Source organism: Mercenaria mercenaria, chromosome 9, assembly GCF_021730395.1.
Source record: "Mercenaria mercenaria strain notata chromosome 9, MADL_Memer_1, whole genome shotgun sequence".
Lineage (NCBI taxonomy): Eukaryota > Metazoa > Mollusca > Bivalvia > Venerida > Veneridae > Mercenaria > Mercenaria mercenaria.
The window spans coordinates 78,385,782-78,407,712 of record NC_069369.1 but is presented as its reverse complement, the minus strand read 5'-3'; the positions used below and the strand labels follow the sequence as shown (position 1 = coordinate 78,407,712).

General features: G+C 34.7%; 1 protein-coding gene across 1 annotated transcript in view; it reads left to right on the top strand.

Moving 5' to 3' along the window:
* Positions 1–696: 696 nt before the first annotated feature.
* Positions 697–21,931, top strand: part of LOC128559346 (uncharacterized) — a 57,034-nt gene continuing 35,799 nt past the window's right edge. The window contains exon 1 of the mRNA XM_053550667.1: positions 697–959. The gene's annotated coding sequence lies outside the window, so the exon portion shown is untranslated. The remainder of the gene's footprint in view (positions 960–21,931) is intronic.

The window sequence follows — 21,931 nt, the reverse complement described above, 5'->3', positions numbered from 1 at the left end:
ATACTATGATATATATAACTCACAAAATATAGGTCAATCACAGAAAAGGTCAGATATAGGCAGAGCGAGATGGTTTATTATTATCTGAGTTTAACATTCCTTACATAAATTGCTGACCCTTAGTTTATGCTATTGACTGGTCAATAGTTCAACACTAAACTTTGGCTGGCTATAGTCAAAACTTGAAGAAAATATATGAATATAATAATGTCTGATGTCATGTAATAAAAACTTATCCATGGCTTGCCAGGCATTCGAACTGCAGGCAATAATCTTGTCAGGGGAGTGGTGGTTTAGGTGCCGGCCGCTCAACCTTGGGTTTGTGGGTTCGGGCCACTCTGGGGTCACGACCACACCTTCTTATATGACACTAGTACTGGCTTTCCGAGGAAGCGGACTCGAGAGTGGTTACAAATAGTTTAAACCAATTATATTGACTATTAACGGACCAGTCATTCAATAAATGTTTATTAGATATTTCATTTTAAAAGAGAGAGAGATATTAGGTAATTCTTGTCTTGATAATTTCAAATTATTCTTATCTAACGTAGCAAAGCAAAAATAAAGAAATAACAAATTAGTTGTCATCTTTTTTAGATGTTTAGTGTACGTTTTCTAATATGAAAACAATCTGATGTAAACATTTAAAATAAATCGAACAAAAGAAAAACATGTTTTTAATCTATAAATATCCTTTATACGTCATTAACGACCGTGAAGGGTCTTTTTACAAGGCAAAATTATGTAATCGAGTTGGGTGGATATCTAAACGAAAAGGAATTTAACCGTAAAATAAAGCCAGCAAAGTATAGTATTACCAAAACACGCAATATGCGTTATATATAGTTATCTGTTTCACACGTGTGGGATAAACACTGTGCATTTCGATCTGAAAAGCAATTTAATAGGAAAATAAACAAGAATATTTCATAGAAGTTGAAAGGATTATTAATAAAGAGGTAAGAATAAATTCAAAAGAAGTCATTTATTGTTTCCAGTGTAGCATATTTAATTTTCAGATATAAATTTTTATGGTTTATATTTTGTCATATTTTCCTAACATTTTCGTACATCCTGTTTGACAAGAACAGCTGTTGTTATCATTTTAGTTGAGAAAAATAACCATTCCTTATAGTCAAACAGGTGATCAAATGATATTTAAATAATACCCTAAATAAATTGATGTTTTGACATTCGTAAAATCATACAGAAGAAATTCACTCTATGTAGAGACTTAAACCCTAAGCTCTCTTTACACAAGGGAAACAATATGTTTATAGAGTGTAATAGTTGGGTGAACACCGTTTGAAAATCCTTGTCCTCTCCATGTTATGTCAGTGCTTGCAATGAAAACTCTCTTTCAGAAAATGAAAACTTAATTATTTTTTCTGACTGCTTACTTTGATGTTAGCTAAAATATATCTAAAAGAGATAGTTGAAGTTTGTATTTTTAGTTATCATGCCTGTTCTATCTTAAATAAGCATGTATGAAAACAACGAGAACTAAAAATGACGCCAGCAATATTTCTTTCAGATTAAATATTCTTTATAGCCCCTGAAGGGAAATATATATAAAGCCATTCAATACAAATAATTAAAAGCAAAGAACGTAAGAAAGGCATTACTTACACACGTTGCAAGGTTATTGAATATAAATGCACCTTAATTTAGATGTATTAGTAATTGTGCAAATTATCTTAAGCTAGAATGCACAATGAAATACAGAAGGCAATGCTTTATATTTTGCATTGAATATTTTGTAAAGACCTAATGTGTATTTACGTCACTTCATTAAGGGTGAAATACATTGACAATATATCGGTTTTTAGTATATAAATGTACATATACATGATAATTATACATGTGAATATTGCATTGCATAGTTATAGCAAAACCCTATACACTTTCTTCTATATGTAAGTAAATACCGAGTTTAGTTTTTTCATTGTTGTGAATTACCTTTGTTATGATCCTAGACGAATCTTTCGCTAATAATCGTATCTGTTGGGAGAAAACTGAGCTTTTCTACTTTAGAAAATCACGGTGCCCAAGGCATACCATCTAATATAAAATCCAACTGGTATTTACTATAAACCGTATGTATATTTACTACATGTATTTAGGATGTTACTTTAATAGAATGGTTTTTTTAATTATATGTTATAAAGGTTTAAGAATAAAGTTTAAACGAAGTATCAACGAAGTGGCGGCCAGTATCCCTTTTCGGAGGCGGATATGTTCTTAGTCTGGTCGGGAGAGGCTTAATTCACTGAGAACTTCTTAGTTTTCAAAAACACATTTACGTCTTGTTTGTAGATTACTTAAGTATTCTTTTCTCAACCTAATCCAGAACTGATTTGCTAAGAATTGTATTCTGCGTCAACGTTTCCGCGAATACTATTCAGATTTTTGGAAATTGCCAGGAGGAGGGAATCAAAATAAATTTGGATTTGCAAGTGAGCAAGTGGTTTTGTGTAATAGGCTAATTAGGCAGAGGATCATTTAGATTTGGGACACTTAACGGACGGCTGCTCACTATGGATGCGCACATGAACTTGCGGAGAGTTTCGTCATCCAGTTGGAATTTATTTTGAAACATTCATCTGGAACTGAAAATCACACCCTCCATTAAGAAGATACCGACTGATCTGATAAACATCCATTTCTAATAAGACATCTCTGAGCTCGTGCTCCGCTCCAACAAATTTCGAGCAACGATCGGAACGAATGAAACGCTCTGGATCACGACTTTTCAAGAAAAAACTGAGAGGATTGATAAATGAAGTAGTGTCCAATGAATTAGCAACCTCTAAATGTACTGCTCGACATGACAAACATGTGAATAAAGCCCCATATCGCTTTACTTCCTTTCTACCTTCTTTAATGTAGAATAGCCCAAAATAATCAATTCCAGTATACGTAAAAGGAGGCGCAGGTTCAACTCTATCTGGAGGTTAGTCGGCCATCTTTTGATCTTGCACACGACCTCTGAGTTTACGACAGAACAAACAATGAGATATAATATACAAGACAGTAAAGTCAAAACCCATTTGTTCTTATTTCATTTATAGTCATCCCGCGACCTTGATGCTTAACCCGTTCAGAGAAATGCTTGAGTACAAGACTAGTGACATGTCCTTTTACAGGAAGGATAATTGGGTGCTTCTCACCTAGGATATATTGCGATTTGGAAAGACGTCCGGCAACTCTGATGATTACCGTTTTTATCGGTAAATGGATTAAACTTTATAATACACGAATGTTATGGTAAAATCTAATCATAGCGACCTTTGCCAGTGGAAGTAGCATAGGACAGCAACTCATACACCTTACTTAAGGCATCTACTTGCACTAACTTGATTATCTCCCTTTCGGCCTTTTCAACCTCTGCTACTTGAACTGGCAGATAGTTACCTTTTAAATCCAACTTCCTATTATTTGTAGAAGGCAACTTTGGGGACGATTTCACGGATCGTTGCGAAAGCATGTTTTGAGCCTAAGACAAACTGCAATATCTCTCTTAGCGCGATTCCAATCTGAAAAGAATTCAATACTTCAAGAATCCCAGGCCTAGGGCAAACTTCACCAGAAGTAAGGCGTCTTAACTCGGGATCATTTGGTGATAAACCTTTAATGCGAGTTATGTCAACAAGGGCCTCCATGGCCGAGTGGTTAAGGTCGCTGACTTCAAATCACTTGCCTCTCATCGATGTGGGTTCGGGCCTCACTCGGGGCGTTGAATTCTTCATGTGAGGAAGCCATCTAGCTGGCTTATGGAAAGTCGGTGGTTCTACCCAGGTGCCCGCTCGTGATGAAATAATGCACGGAGGGGCACCTGGGGTCTTCCTCCACCATCAAAGCTGGAATTTCGCCATATGACCTAAAATGTATCGGTGCGACGTTACCTCCCTTTTGATGCAATGTCAGCTGGGTTGTCGTTCGTTCGAACATATCTCCACTGCTTGGGCTCTGTATAATCTATAAAATTTTGTACTCTATTTGCGACAAACACGTGGAATCTACGGAACTCATTCGAAATGTAGTCCAGAATAACATGACTATCTGTCCAATACCACTGCTCAACATGATCTAGATCTAGTTCGAGTTGCATCATTTTGACTGACCTTGATTGAAACGAATGCAGCATTAAGTTCTAAACGAGGTATTGTTATTTGTTTTAAGGGCGTGACTCTTGATTTCCCCAACAACAAAGAACAGTGTACATTGTTGGCAGAGTCTTTTAGTCTCAAGTATTAACACTGACCATAAGCTTTTGAACTAGTATCTGAGAAGCCACGCAGTTCACATATTTGACAACACTACACAGGCTTCACACACCTTTTGACTTGCAACGTCTGCAGCTTGAAAGCGTTTCGCCATTTCTCTCATTTGGGCATATAATAATCGAGAAGCGGACTGTCTCAATCAGTCTGGTTTCTACACATTTGCTGAAGCAGCTGTTTGCCTTTTAAAATGACAGGTGCCAGTGGGTTATAAACTGAACTCAAGGTCGGCTATACACCACGTCGTGAAATGGGTTTGTCCTTTAGAGTTATGCAAAATTGAAAGGTATCAGATTGCACACACCACATGATACGTAAGCCCGTTCAAATGGCAAATCGTCATGCAACAAATCGACATCTTGCAATCGGCGTGATCGGCCTTCGACAGGTATATGATTAATCACTACATTTGAACTAGACACAAATTTAAGCAAATGCAAACCACCCTTAGAGCACATTTCTTTGCTTCAAAATGATAGCAATGATAGCGTCCTTATCAGAAGGCACCGATTTCAGCCCGTTATCAATAAAAATCTCGTCTGATAAAATGTGTGACATCAGAATCAAACTCAGCTTCATTATCTGAGGCTACTTGTTTTAGAGCAAAACTAGCACATTCAGGGTCTGACGCAGCTCCAAATAAGTGAACCGTCATTCGATAGACAGCAACACCACAACTGTAATCCTTTCACCATAAAAATCGTAGGTAATCTCTATGTTCTTGATTGGCCCTGAATTGATGAAATATCTGCTGGATGTCACATTTGAAGGTGACAGCTTCTTTACGAAACCTGCAAAGAACTTCAGCCAAGTTACCACTCAAATCAGTTCCCTGCAGTAAATGAGTATTGAGGGATCTGTCCTTGTATTGCACACTACAGTCAAATACCACCTTAAGCTAATCCGGTTTCTGTAGGTGGTACACCACATGGTGAGGAATATACCACCCTCTTCCATCACTGCGTCCAGTTTCACCATCTGGAACTTTCTCAACATGTCCATTCTTCTATGAAGGTAATATAACAAGCTTCCTACAAAGGGTATTTGTCAAACCTTGTTTGTAACTGCCTTAGCCGGTAAAGAGCGGACAGTTTATTGTTTGGTAAGTGGGGAACATCAACTTTAAAGGGGAGCGGTGGTCTAGTGGATAAGGTGTCGGCCGCTCAATCCAGGGGGTCGTGGGTTCGAGCCCCACTGGGGTCACAACCATGACTTCTCATATGACACCAGTATTGGTTTTCCAGGAGGCGGACTCTCGAGTGGTTCCAATATGCTTGAAGCTTTCTTCACAATCGGGCTAAAACAAATTAGTATAAACTAAAGGGTAACAGCATTTCATAATGTCCATCTGTTATGTGAATACCTTCTTGCCACACTGAAATGAATCTTTGGTCTTCCCGAAAAAGGGAGGTTTTTCTCGAGTTTGTGTACTCACTGAATTCTAACTCTGTCATTTTTACAACCTCATTTGGGTTTACGAGCTCTTTGACACTGTTTAGAATAGTTAACAGGGTGTGGGTAGGTCCAACAGCCTTCTGTTTACTTTCGTATAAATTGGTAGGGATTTCACAGGAGATCACACGATGGCTGTCGCCGGTCTCATCACTACAGCAAGAAGTGTTGACAGAACCTACGACATCTACTATACTTTAACCTAAGTCAGTCCGCTGTGCGTTAGGACCATAATCAACTGAAGCAATCAACTCACGTGAGAGCAGGGCTATCGAACATTCATAACCGATAAGAAGGTCTACTTCGCAGTCATTATTTGGCATCAGATCTGCAATATCTTCTAAGTACGGCCATCTCCTGGCCATCTGTGGCGACGGAATATGTGATCTGTTATCAGGTATAATATTTCTTGAATAAGCATTTGGGATATCCAGACAAACTCACGCACTACTAATCCCTTAACCTTTTTACTAGCGAAAGTACGATGTTCAGCATGCATGGTGGAAAGGAGGAGCTTGTCCTCTATGCCCGAAGTTCCAAGTTTCTGACATGTAGGACCGAGACTGCGAATCAAGAAGCGCATGCACAAGCAACTCTTAGTCACGATTATCTATATGAGATACAAACACTTACACTATCATAAAACATTTGAAACAGGTATCAGTGTTGTTCAAGAAAGAAACATTGGAAAGGGATTTCAGCTGGTTCGAATTAGACAATGGGCTATGTGACTGGTTACCTGCCGCTGGATTGTTATTGTGGTCACCTCTGGAATCGCTTGCCTGCTTTTTCCGATTTGATACGTCACCAAGCAGAGAAGTAGTATCTTTGGAGCATGTTTTGCATTGCTTCCCCTTTTATGCACTGCCTTGAAACAAAACTTAGACTGAAACAAGCAACATTAGCTGTTTTCCTTCACAAAGGCCCTTTTGTCATCTGAAAAAGTAGATACATTCATCTGTCATGATTCTTTTTACAGAGATAGCATTTACATGTATTTGATTTGGAGAAACAGGGGATTTAAATTTGGTTTCTATGAAATTAGAATGGCCCCTGAGCGGTTGATTTGTTGTATCTACCCTCACATATTATCTTTTGCCTGTAACGCCTTTCAAACCTTTCTGGTTCCTTCTGGTTCAGAATGTGCTTGATCAACCTTTAAAGATTGCAAAGAAGTTAGTAAATGGATCACAGGCAATCTTTGCCTTATTGACAATGAAATAAACAAACTTAGAAAAAGTTGGGAATGAACCCTTTTGTTCCTTTACGACTGAAGATTCCAACATGTAACAACCAGAAGCTTAAGCAATGACTTCCGGTTTTCTCGATCATCATCAAGACACCGAAGACTGTATTTGCTATGCATTGTAGTGTCACACGGCCGCATGAAATCTGCAAACCGTCGTAAAAACAAGGAAGAAAAAACCATGACCATACTTGAGCGACCTGTGAAGTTTCCACTTTTCTCTTTTTTGAAGAAATATTAGGCCATTTTTCTAACTTGTCACGAAACGCATTAGCCAAGACATATGGGTAACCATACATTTCGTCTAACAATTTCTTAGCTTCTTCATATGAATCACCAGACGAAAACACGAACTAACTTTCAGTAACATTCTTAACAGGCTCCCAATGTATTTCTTATGGATCTTTTGGGAAGAAGAAGAGATACTTCGCTCTTCGATCAAGGTCTGAAAGGCGACCTTCCAGGCTGGGTATTTCAAAGTACACCCCCCCCCCCCACCCCCACCACCACACACAAAAAAGAGAAAAATACTGGGTTCATGTGGGGATCGTTTTTTTAAACTTACTTGTTCAGATAATGCCTTAGCAAGCTCCATGAATCCTAGTTCTACAGGTCTTACACTTATGCGTTTCTCTGTTACACCTTTACCATTGAAATCTACTGACTTAGAATCAATAACCAGCTGCCGGCTGCCAGGAACATTCACGAACTATGACTTTGCACAGCGATATCCACCACGACTTTGCCAATCTTGATGACGGATGAATTCCATCCTGTTTTTCCTTTGACCCCCATCCAAGATCTTAATTTAGCCTTGGCCTAGAAATTCAATTCATCAATGAAACTGTTTATCTGGTCAATGTAACTGGTTAGCGTCTGATCGTCCTTTCTAAATATTTGCTCATTTGGGTGACCTTTAATACTGTTCCAATGCTGTATGGAATAGTATGACACGTGAACGAAAGTTACTTTCACATCGGCATACTGATCTGCCAAAATGTCAAAATGTTTCAATTCAGTTTTCATAACTGAAACTGGATCGTCCTTTAAATGAATGAATTTCTGGATCTTTTTCGTTAAATTACAGGTACCAATCCAAATGTATATCGCGACCTTTTTATATCTTTTCACAATGTCTTCAATATTTCGTTGTAACTAGTATATGAATCTTTCATGAGTGTCTGCACCATTTTGTATGACAGTAACATTTCTTTCTGGAAGAATGTCTTTGTCGACTGACAATTTCAAGAACTTTCCTTGCTATTGTTCAGAAAATTGGTTTGAACGCCGGTGTACCTTCAATCAAGTTGACGAAGCAGCTTGCTTTATATATTATTACAGTCTGTCATTACTCATGAAGACTAGAGTTACATTACAGCCTTGTCTCGATGCTGTACATTTTCAACCTTGTATTGATGCTGTTTTTCAGAAATTTCCAGAAACTTCTTTCACAGAGTTTTTCCCTGTGGCGGCCAGTAACCCTTTCCGGAGGCGAATGGGTTTTTAGTCTGTTCAGGAGAGGCTTAATTCACTTTTTAGTTTTCGATGACTTTATTGCGACCAATAGAATCTTGCCAAACAGTTCACGTGAAAAACTGGAAAAGAACCTCCAAAATGCTGTTAACAATAATAAATTGATCAAAATTTAGTATACAAAATCAGCAATCATAGGCTGCGCACATATGATAAATAAATTATTAATTTTTCACATCTACAAACCTCTTAGCCCCTATTTTATGACTGCGGAAAGAAATTGCGCCTTTCAAGGTAATAATGGCGTTCTATTAGCAAGGGAAAGTAACTGCGCAACAACTACACTAATTTCGCACTCGAGTCATTTCGTCCTATGGCATTAACATCAAACAACTTTCGATGTGCAATTATATTTATTTTAATTTCACACCCTGTTTCCCTTTATACGTATTGCAAATACTAAAGTACTTTAATGTTTACCCTTTTGCCACCTTGCTATTCATAATTTTCACCAGTGTAACGCCCTTCAAATGACAATATAACATTTATAGTACCTAATATCACGACATATCTCATTGATTCACTTATTTCGGATGAGTTAAATTTCTGTCTACTTTTTCTTCTTAATAAGTGTAAAAAATAACCAATTTATTTGTAGAAACAAACACAATTTGCCGCCATTTTGTGTTTGCTGTTTTTATTAGTCCAACGTCACAATGGCGTCTCTCTTTAAAGTTCGCGCGTTTTGTATTTATACTTGAAATGGATTAGAAATAAAAAAGAAAAGAAAAAAATTCAGGTCCAAAAAGAAAACACCAGTATTGTTATTTACGAAACTTAAGAGTTTCAGCAAGTCCAACAGGCGCAGCAAGTCCAAGTTGCGCAGTACTTTAGGAAAAGCAGCAAATCCAGCAAGTCCAACAGATCCAGGTTGCACATCAAGTCCAGTAAGAGGAGCAAGTCCAGTAAGCGCACGAAGTACAGGTTGCGCCGCAAGTCCAGTAAGAGGAATAAATCCAGTAAGTCCAGGTTGCGCAGCAAGTCAAATAAGAAGAGCAGGTGCAGTGAGCGCAGCAAATCACGGTTGGACAGCAAGTTCAGTAAGAGAAGCAAGTACAGTAAGCGCTGCTAGTCCAGTTGGCGCAGCAAGTCCAATAAGAGGAGTAAGTCCCGTAAGCGCAGCAAGTCCAGGTTGCGCAGCAAGTCCAAGTTAAGGAGCAAGTCCCGTAAGCGCAGCAAGTCCAGGTTGCGCAAAATGTCCAATTTTAGGAGCAAGTCCAGTAAGCGCAGCGAGTCCAAGTTGCGCAACAAGTCCAATTTGTGTAACAAGTCCAGTAAGAGGAGCAAGTCCAGGTTGCACAGCAAGTCCAAGTTGTGCAGCATGTCCAGTAAGTCCAGCTAGTCCAAGTTACGCAGCGAGTCCAAGTTGTGCAGCATGTCCAGTAAGAGCAGCAAGTCCAGTAAGCGCAACAAGTCCAAGTTGCGCAGCAATTCCAAGTAGCGCAACAAGTTCAAGTTGACAGCAGTGTAACAAGTTGGGGTAACACAGTAAATCCAGGAACAACAATTATTACAGTAGTACACTTCTTGGAAGATACCTGATATATTGTGACCTTTGAAAGTAAACCCCAAAACTTGACAAGAAGATCTTTTGAAAATATAGAACGCAATCATGCAAGCGTCAACATCATTTGAAAAGTTTCCATGGACCTTTTTTTTCATCTGTGTTGAATTGACAATTTATGTATACAGTCAATAATATGAACACAAAAGTAACATTTATAAATAGATAAGGCCATTTATAATATAAAAATGTGGTGTCGAAACAGTGTCTTATTATGTTAACTAACCATGTTATCTTGTCAATTTTAAGGCGTTAGCTTTTCCAAAAAACGTTTTATTCTGTTAAAGGCACTCGTTACAGGGTCGATATTTACCCCAACACCGTGCCAATTTGGTTGTGTTTCTTATCAATGTAGCTCACTACAGAGTTGGAGCTGTTTTCTGCGCATGCCCGGTAGGGATTATCTAATGTCGCGTACGGCAAAAATTCGCAAATTATTGTATGTTCGCATGCATTTAATGTAAAATATGTTTAATATACTGACTAAATGTTAGGGTAAGTATCACCATGGTAATAAAATATATACATTTGAAGTACATTTAGTTCAAATTGCTTCAGTCCGGCATATACTGGAGTCTGTTATTTATACCAGCGCTTCAACTCTGCATTGAGTCACAGCTGTTTCTAATCCCGTACCGTATCCATACCGTACATCCGTATTCGTAAACTATAGGTTTTGTTCGGGGAAAGGCGGAAACTTTCATCGTTCTTTGACATCAAAATGCTTCAGAAACTCCTTAAAATCCGCTTATTAAGAAATCTGCCGTTTGATAATTTGATATATCTCTAAGTTATTTGCTCAAACACTGAAAGCGTATTTCGTACCAACCTGCATTGTATAAACGCCGCCACACCCACCCTCGTTGTAATTTGATTTAAGCGAAATCTAGTATGGTGACCTATCAATTTTCTTTTTGTTTTAGATTAGGTAGACATTACCAAAGGTATGTGCAGAGTTTGATTAAATTCTATCATGTGAAACTCGATAAAATAGCAGAAGTACCAACTTAAAAATGACAAAAATATGCAAAAATAGCCCTTGGGTCTGCTGAACAAGTATTCCTTTCTTTACAAAATCATTTTCTTTTGATTTCTCTGAGCATGTTTCAAATAGATATATTGTTTTCCGTTATAAAAATGCTTAGAAATCAAATTTTCGCTGATTATTGTTCTTTACTGAAATATATTTTAGGATTATAGAAATTTTGAAAAATGTTAAAAATAGCACCATATCTAGGGGCAAATTAAATTGAAACAAAGCTGGTGACCTAGTATTTTTATTTCATTTGTCAATACATCATAACATGATCTTTTAATATAAAATTTCTCGTCAAAATCTATTATTGAGAAAGAAAATACGAAACTGTAGCGAGCGTCCTTAAAAAGCTATGTTATCTTGTCAAAGTGTGATATTAACTGACCCAGACAGTGTCTTGTTATGTTAACTAGCCATGTAAGGTACCGTGTGATATTGTCTAGGAGCTTGCTATCATGTTAAAAAGCTATGTTATCTTGTCAATGTGCGATGTTGACATATCCACATAGTGTCTTATCATGTTAACCAGGCATGTTATTATGTCAAATTATTGTGTTCACTTGTCGAAAAAGTGTCTTATTATGTTAAATACTATGTTATTATGTCAAAGTGTGTTGTCAAAAAGCTATTATATCTTGTCAATGCATTGTGTTAACTTGTCAAAACTGTGTCTTATTATGTTAATATACTATGTTACCATGTCAAAGAGTGCTGTCTTTAAAAATAGACACTTTCAGTCTAACATACCAACTAAACAGGTCAATATGAGCCGCGCCATGAGAAAACCAACATAGTGGCTTTGCGACCAGCATGGATCCAGACCAGCCTGCGCTTCCGCGCAATCTGGTCAGGATCCATGCTGTTCGCTTTCAAAGCCTATTGCAATTAGAGAAACCATTAACTAACAGCATGGATCCTGACCAGACTGTGCGGATGCGGTGAAATATTTTTTAAATCTGTCACACAAGATTGTCACCAGTGCTAAACATATAAAAATGTTTAATAATTATAATCCAATTGATAGATTTTCAGTCATATAAATAATTTTAACCTGTTTAGTTGGTATGTTAGACTGAAATTGTCTATTTTTAAAGACAGCAACTGCATGCTTAGAAATACAGCATTCATCATTTCGCACAGATCATCTGAGCAATGTGTTGGCAATGCGCATGGAACATCTGCGTTACATAAGTGTTCCTTTGATTACAAGATACTGTTGTATATGTAACAAATATTTTATCATCCCCCGCCAAAGGTAAAGGGATATGTATTTGGCGTCAGTCCTTGAATCTGTCCGAAAGCGAAAATGCCTGTTATTCAAAAGGTAAGTTAGCTGCAATCACAATACCTTACACGATTATTTGTTAGCTAATGACCTTTGTTCACATGTACTGTAATACCCCTCGACCTATTAAAAACAGAATGTGCTCCTTGATTTGGTACAAAATAGGGATTTATGACTCTGAGTAACCTATTGATGGATCTTCATGAAACCACACAAATGTAGATTACTTTATGGCGGTGGTACACATGCAACAGAATTATTGCCTTTTAGTTGTTTTCAGACCATAAATTTTTATTTGGCAAAATAATAAATAATAGATAAGCCATAAACATTGCTTTTTCCCCACTTCCCCCGACACCCCGAACCTTCCATCTACCCCTTACCAATTTTTGTTTTTGATTTGATTAGAATGTACTAGTTGTTGGATTTTTTAAGCAACCCGTCTGGTATATTTTCCCGCTAAAGTCTCTTTTTGCTGCGGACCTACTTTGCAATGCATGGTTCAGTCTATGCATTGTTCTCTGTCTGTGCTTGGGATGTTCTGTGCTTCCATGGAAGTTACTCTTACCTTTTATTATTTGATATATCCATTGTTGGGGAAAGAAAAGTTATTGCAAGTGAAATTCTCTTGGCGCAGTAATATTTTATTAGCTCAAAAGTAATAATCTGTTAATGTGGAACGGTGTTCGACGGGCTTGCATAACATTTTTCAAATAATTTCAGACAGAATATACTTAGGAAAATATATAAACGTCACTGTGTTTCTATGATTTTCTTTCCAAATAGTTAAACTTGTTCATTGTTAACTTACAGACATTACTGTGTGCTTTTTTTGGTATTGTATTACTCCTAGTTATGACATAAACTGACTGACATCATAGTATGATAAAACGTATTACAAAATTGATTTCAGTCAAGACGTTTTGCGTACATGAATTGTTAATGCGTGATGTTTGTATTGAGATATATAAAGAAATTGTTCGATTTTTAAAATATAATATTTACATATAATGCTCGTACATACCTTTCCTCACAAAGTACATGTCTTTCCTCACAAAATTTACAGCTATTTCAGTTTGCATGGAATTGTTTGAAGGAGCATTCATATACGTATTGTAAATATGCGTTATACATGTTTCTATCATTTTTGAACTTTGACCTTTAAAATATCTTCGATTTTCCGAGTTTGCGTACACAAACAGAAATGAGCCTATTGGGAGAGTTGATGCATACATGAGGAATGGAAATACTGATTTATCCTTGCTTGATCGTAAAAGACGAGTGAGAGGATTCTAGTATGGCAGTCATGAAATTTTTTATTCCATACCTCATATTCTGATTTGATGTAAATAAGATGTGTAATCAAATATTTAAACATGTACTTTGTTCGTGCGCCGTAAAAACAAAATAAAATAAAACAGAAATAAGACATTACACGAATGTTCTAATACATTTGTTTTCTTCACGACAACATGAAAGTGATACACAATTAGTCATAAAGTTTTATGTCTTTGTTCTGTTTGATTACAATGTAGATAGGTATTTTGTTTGCGGAGGCAGTTTCTATTTTTTTGTGAATGTGAAATCACATCTTACAGTGCCAAATGTTACAAAGTTCTTTTAAAATTCCAAACCATTTGAGCGAGTTAGTTCGAGATAACTGAAATTCTACTTAAAATGATAGGTTGTGCAGATGAGTCGGACTTGAATATATCTTGGATATAGCCGGAATTTCGAGATAATAAAGTTCTAAATATCGAATCATAAGTGAATATTATGAATACTTAAGAAATAATAAGTTCCCAAACGTGGTTTACCGTAGAATAACCCGAGTTTTGAGTTATTATGCGTAAGAATATATCACGAAGGCCGTAGGCCTGAGTGACATATTGTTTCGCATAAGGACGAAAAATTGGGGTTATTCTACGATAAGTCACACTCGGGAGCTTATTATTTCGATTCTAACACGACATACTAGTATCAACAGTGTTAGAAAAAATGATAACTACTTTTTACGACCGTGCTACGCCCCTGTATCGGATGACGTCATTGCACGCAAGTGGTTTATTGCAGAATAACCTGAGATAGATTTTGCTCTACATGTTTTTAGGTTATTTGCTGGTCGTGTTAGAATTAGTTTTATCTCGTAAGTTTTAATATTGATATTTATAGTATTACATTATATACAATTCATAGTATTTTCATAATTTAGACTTGTATGACGATTAATTGTACAGTATTAAAACGTCGTCACATATTACTTATATATTTTAGATCAGCTGTAAACAAGCATTGGTTTTGTAAAAAGTAAACATTTATCACACATTGTCGTTTCTTTTGTTTCACTGCCACATTTGTAGGATTAACACAAAAGAGCAGTTATTATCAGATTAATTAATGCTATCATCGAGTTTCTTGATTTCTTATAGACAGTTGTGACTAAAAACCCGAGGCACTGAAATTCGGCCAAACTGAGAACTGTCAACTATCAATGTTCATTCAGTGACAAGTTATCTGATATTTAGTTAACTTGATACAAAGATTCTTCAATTTAAGACAGTGTGATTTATCTATATGTCATAATATATATAACTCATTTTGCAGATTAATTGTATGACTTGGTATATCTGCCCCACACCGAACCTTTAAATGGTTATGAAGCATTGGAGAAAATGATAACCACAAGAAATCGTCGCACTGTAAAGTATTTTGCACAAGCTTTCACTCATTTTGTTTATTTCATAATGATTATGAATACAATATCTTTCAGACCAACATGTTTGTCGTCCTTTATTAGCAAAATTACACCCGCTACATTACACAGAAATTCGATAATTGTATGCAACATGACACAAACAAACACACATCGAAGCTAAGCTACAGCTGTAATGTGAAAACGTGATATAACTACATATACATCTACCTTAACTTCAATGTTTAATTAATATCATTTTGAACACAGATGTATCTGCTGTAAGTTTGGTTGGTATTAATATTGTTGTTTAATGTGTTTAGAGTGAATTGACGTTAAACATGTTTCACACCATATTCACTCGTCAAAAGTATATATACTTAAAACTTGAATAAAATTTTAAGGACGCTCGCTACAGTTTCGTACTTTTTTTCTCAATAATAGATTTTGATGAAATGTTTTGTATTAAAAGATCATGTTATGATGTATTGACAAATGAAATAAAAATACATGTACTAGGTCACCAGCTTTGTTTCAATTTAATTTGCCCCTAGATATGGTGCAATTTTTAACATTTTTCAAAATTTCTATAATCCTAAAATTTATTTCAGTAAAGTACAATAATCAGCATAAATTTGATATCTAAGCATTTTTATAACGGAAAACAATATATCTATTTGAAACATGCTCAGAGATATCAAAAGAAAATGATTTTGTAAAGAAAGGAATACTTGTTCAGCAGACCCAAGGGCTATTTTTGCATATTTTTGTCAATTTTAAGTTGGTACTTCTGCTATTTTATCGAGTTTTACATAATAGAATTTAATCAAACTCTGCACATACCTTTGGTTATGTCTACCTAGTCTAAAGAAAATTGATCGGTCACCCTATTAGATTTCGCTTAAATCAAATTACAACGGGGTGGTTTGTGGCGGGCATTTATACAACGCACTTTGGTATGAAATACTCTTTCAGTGTTTCAGCAAATGACTAAGAGATATATCAAATTATCAAACGGCAGATTGCTTAATTAAGCTTAATAAGGTGTTTCTGAAGGATTTTGATGTCATAGAACGATGACGGTTTCCGCCTTTCTCCGAACAACACCTATAGTTTACGAATACGGATATACGGTATGGGTACGGTATGGGTACGGTACGGGATTAGAAACAGAGTTGGAGCACCGCTTTAAATTACAGACTTAGATTACAGTATATGTCGGATTGTAGCAATTTGAACTAAAAGTACTTTACATGTATATATTTTGTAACCATGGTGATACTTATCCTAACCTTTAGTCAGTATATTATCCATATTATACATTAAATGCATGCGAACATACAATAATTTGCGATTTTTTGCCGTACGCAACATTAGAAAATCACTTCCGGGCATGCAAAAAAAGACCGCTCCAACTCTGCAATGAGCTACATCGATTAGAAACACAACTAAATTGACACGGTGTTGGGGTAAATATCGACCCGTCTGGAAAAACTGTAGCGAGCGCCTTTAAGATAAAATTTTTTCAAGTTTGCCTTCTCTATTGCATTAAAACAAAAATCAAATGTGTAAAGATTAGGACGCTTAATGTATAAGACTCCTAATAGGTATGGGACCAATAGAGTCTACCATGCACCACCCCTAGACATTTGTTCATAGGTACCAAATTGTTCGGTAGGACCAACCCTTTCGAAATAAAAAATGTTCCCATGAAACTACAAAAGTTTTCACTGTTTCTATGGCAACCTTTCTTTTTTGGAAAATACGAAAATATAAAGGATAATCAGTCATATTTTGGTCAGTTTTGGTGATAAAACAATAAAAATGGTGTCAAACTGGAGCTAAGACATTGGTCTTTAAAAAGCAGCATTTTCTATCAATTACCTAATTTGCATATTCATGAATATTGATGAGAACCTTACAAAATGACAAAATTTTATTAGAAAATAATATTTTTAAGTTTCAAATCAATTTAAATGTACCAAACACTTTTGATCTGTTCTGAAAGTCTCTCAGTGCTCTCTTAAATAGTATTTTGTAAACACTGATGGTAACATTTTTACTTCAAAATAGGTATGTTTAGCTAATTTGCATAATATTAACCATAACCACAGCCAACATTTCAGGAAACAAGATACCACTAAAATTTAATAAAATGATATAATTAAATGTTATCAATGAAATAACAATGATTTGAGCTATATTGTTTGGAAATGAAGTTTGAACACCTTTTCGAAGAAAGAATCAGTATGTAACATACTTTACACATGCTACGTAACCATTTCAACAATCTTTTCTTTTTTTGTTACACCAATTATTTAGAAAATATAGATCAGACAGCTTTGATCTGGTCTTAATGTCTCTCAGTGTTTTCTAGAATAGTATTTTATTAATGTGAAGGTAAATAATTTTTCTACATTAGGTATTTTAGCAAATTTGCTTAACTTAGTCTATGCTGAAACATCTCTGATAACAAGATATAACTAAAACTGAAGAACAAGATTAACTAAACTATGACTAATAAACTTGTGTTATTTGAGCTGAAGCACATGAAAATATAATGTAAATACTTATTTGAAGGAGAAATCTGTTTGTAACATACTTAACACATGTTTTTACCATTCCAGTAATCTTCTTTTATTGCATCGTTATTTTCTCAGAAAATGGTAGAGGAATATTTAGTTTGATTTCAATATTATGACATCATGGATTTCTTAAAACTTTAAAGTATTAATTCAAACATTCTTTCTTCACTTTTTGTCAACAAAGAAATCATCTGAAACATTCATTACACGTTCAATGTTCCTTTTTCATTTTGAATTAATTCATCAGTTTAATTATACTAATATCTGTTTCTTCTAATGTTAAGTGCACCAATGCAGTTATTTACGTGAGAAATAAAGCATTTTGTTTTTTAGTTTCAGAAACATGAATTGTATTGAGATATTCATGGGCATATTGATGAAATATTCACTGTTGAAAAGCTGCACTGAACAAAAACTAAAAAACAAAACGAAATTTCAGGTACTTCAAGTAATCTTTAGATTTAAGCTTATAAAATTTGAAAAAGCAGTCGAGAATGTGAATGATATTAAGTCTATGAAAACCAAATTGTTAGGAAAACAATCACATAATGCTATTTAAAACTGACAGTAAAGATACTGAGTGCTGTATGAACGACACTTAAGAGTTGCTGAAAACATTTTGCAATAGACTTAAAGAAGATCCTTTTGAAGCAAAGATCGCAAGCAAATAAATAGCAAACTCAGTTGGATCATGGTTGTTTATGAGAGGTAATGAAGTGTGAAAAGCACCTTACGCCCCCTAGCTAGCACTAGCTTAAGAGGAATTCTATTTTAGTAAGTATAGTCCGAAAGGACCAGAAAATCAAATAAGAATCAAATTCTGCACGTCTTGATTAAGATGTTACTTACGATGTTTTTTTTTTTGTTTTTTTTTTTTTTCTTTAATGTAACCTGATATAGCATATTTTCCCTTTTGTTGGTTATCTGTTATGAATAACATGTTGCTTTATTGAATATCATTCATAAATTAGAAAGCAAATGACAAAAGATCATAGGCTCTCAAAATCACTTTATTTTTATGAATGAAATTTGATAACATTTTAATTCTGAAGCAATTTCTATCATACTTTCGAGTTTTTTGCTACAGTTTGAACTTTTGACAAAAAGAGGTAATGCCTTTGTCATAACCTTTTGCATGTAACTTAATTGATAATCAAACTTTTTTGTTATGATTGATGCATAGTTACTCTAAGTAATGTTTCTCTTAATGTTACGGCATATCAAGGAATATTCCAACACATAACATATTATAGTCCTTATCTGCAGTTTAGAATACCAAAAAATACTTTGTACATTCTGTCATTCTTGTAAATCTTTCAAAATGACTACAGTAGTCTTCTTTATTTCATATGTATAAATTTTTATATAGTTCTTATATCTTGATTAGGTATCACTAAAACAATTTGGTCTAGCTGGTTTTAGTTTTAAATCTAAAGTTTTTACTTTATATACCAGCATATTTTCTTTTGTTTATTAGTTTTGGTTTAGCACCACTTTGCAAAATAATTCAGCCATGTAATGTTGAGCAGTTAACCTAACAAGTGTCCATTGATTCTGTACTGGAACTACTCAGTTCTCTGCAGGCAAGGGCTGATGTCTCCATACTGTACAGGTGGGTGTAAGTCTAATTCTATTAAGCTGACTTTAGACACAATGTCTTTATTTAATCGTCACAGAGAGCAACGGCCTCATCCAGATATCTGACTTAGGACCCTATGATTCATCCTATAAAGCTAGGTTTGGTTTTGTATATGTTCTTTTAATGCTACTTTTTCTAAAATTCAAAAGTACTTTTTATAAAACTTGAACTTTACTAACAGGAAGACTGAAAATATCAGCTGTATGATCATAATATTATGGATGCACAGATGGATATTATTGCGTGTTTTATTGAAATTCCATCTAAAATAAGAGTTACATGGATGGTGCAATATCTGTTTTAGGCTATTTCTGAAATAACAGAAGAATCCCTTCTTAAAACTAACAGCTAACAGTTTAAATAAATCAGTGTGCGACAATTTGGGCTTCAACTTCTTTTTAAATATCTTTTTAAAAGGCAACGGTAGTGGTAACGTATTGTAGAACAGAACAGAACAGAACACATCTTTTATTTGATAAACACAGATTAAAAAACATACATTTTGTAATAACATGTGAACAAATATACATATATATATACACAAAGGTGGATACAGATCAATGTGGATGTGGGGATGGTGATCACACATTTTAAATCAGCAGAAATGAATATCTATGTTAAATCAATTTAGAAGTTCTTTAGTAATACATAATTTTCTAAAGATATTAATGGGTCAGTGCACTTACTTTTCAGCTGCTCTATATAATTTTTGTTACAGGTAGGCAAAAAGAGAACTTTCCTTGAAACAGATCAGAACAAAATAAACTTCAATTTGTTATTCCTCATCGTCATTAATCAACTCAAAAAACTTTTTGTTTCTTAAGACTATGTACAATATTATAAATGAGATATGATCTTGGGCTGAATAAGTAAATGAATAGTGAATGAAGTACTAGTGTTACATCATAACACTAGGCTATTACTAGAGGACAGCATAATATCTATAGCAAAAAGTAAATACAACAACAAAAAAAGAAATCAACAACAATAACAGCTGTGTTTCGTATTTCAAAATGTTAGTAACATACATTGTCAATTTACCGTATTTGCATAATATTGAGTAACCCGCCTTTCTGATTGATTGACACATCACGTGACCAATTTCGCGGTTTCAGTTGACTGGCTACTCTGACCTAGAGTAACCCGTCAATGAATTTACAAACAAAATACGCGTGGCACTGTTGGAATGAGGTTAATCCGGTTAATTGCAAGGTTGGTTAATACTTTTGCATAATTATATCTAATAATGGTTGAGAGAATTTAATACTTCGAGAATAACAATTGTTAATTTACATTATATTTAGTCTATTTAACTGGGACTTCGCTCATATTATGTTTGATATGTCAAAATGGTGACGTATTTGTGTAAAGTATCTTGTACTTATACTAGAGTGGTTTACATTATATTTTATGTACAGTATTTTATACGTTTATGTAAAATGATTCATCTAAATGGATGTGACTCAAATGAAATACAATGTATTAATAATATTACATCAGCCACTTGTGTTTTTCATGGCCATATTTAACCAGTTAAACATCATTATTTTTTATTTGTAAAGTGTGTTACGGAAAAAAATATCACACTCTCTAACGATTCAAGAAGTATATTGTATTATTATAGTACAAAATAAGTAATATTAATCATGTTTATGGAATATTTTCTGAATAATTGGTGCAATACAACAAGGTTGTTGTAATGGTAACGTAACATGTGTAATGTATGTTACATTTTTATTCTTCCTTTATTAAAGTGTTAATTCTATGTCTACAAACATTACAGACCACATAAAAATTGGTTTTTCATTGATAACAATTAATTATATCATTCTATTCAGTTTTAGGGGTTTCAGAATGTTATTCGTTGTTGTGACACTGGTTCATTTTATGCAAATTAGCTGAGCACATCCAGTTTTGAGTAAACAAATGTGCCATGAAAGTAACAAAATAATATATTACAACACACTGAGAGACTTTAAGACCAGAACAAAACTGATTTGTACATTTTAAATTGATTTGAAACTTAGAAAATGTTATTTTTTAACAACATTTTGTTATTTTTCAACATTCTCATTAGTATTCATAAATATGCAAATTAGCTAATTAAAATTAAAATATTCTTTTTAAAAGCCAATGTCTTAGCTCCATTTTGACACCCTTTTTATTGTTTTATCAATAAAACTGACCAAGATATGACTGATTATCATGTATATGGTCGCCCTTTCCAAAAACGAATGGTTGCCAAAGAAACAGTGAAATCATGTAGTGTTCAAAAGAGTTTTTTTATTTTGAAAAAGTTGGTCCTGTCAAACAATTTAGTAACTATGAAAAAAGTCTAGGGGATGCATGGTAGACCTCATTGACCCCCGTACTATAACAGTATTGTTTAAAAAATTGCATTCTCTTGGTATAGTCTTGAAGTTGACATAGTTTCGTTCTGTGTTGCAAGTTTTAAACATCTTTTACCGTGTCGTATTTAATAAATTTTGTATAATTTATATTTCCTCAAGCTCAAGTAGAGACAGTTTCAAAGTGATGGCCACTGTCTGAAACGTTAGCGGAGAATTAAATAAGACGGACAGATCAGTGGATCAGTTATTTGAATAACAAGAGGGT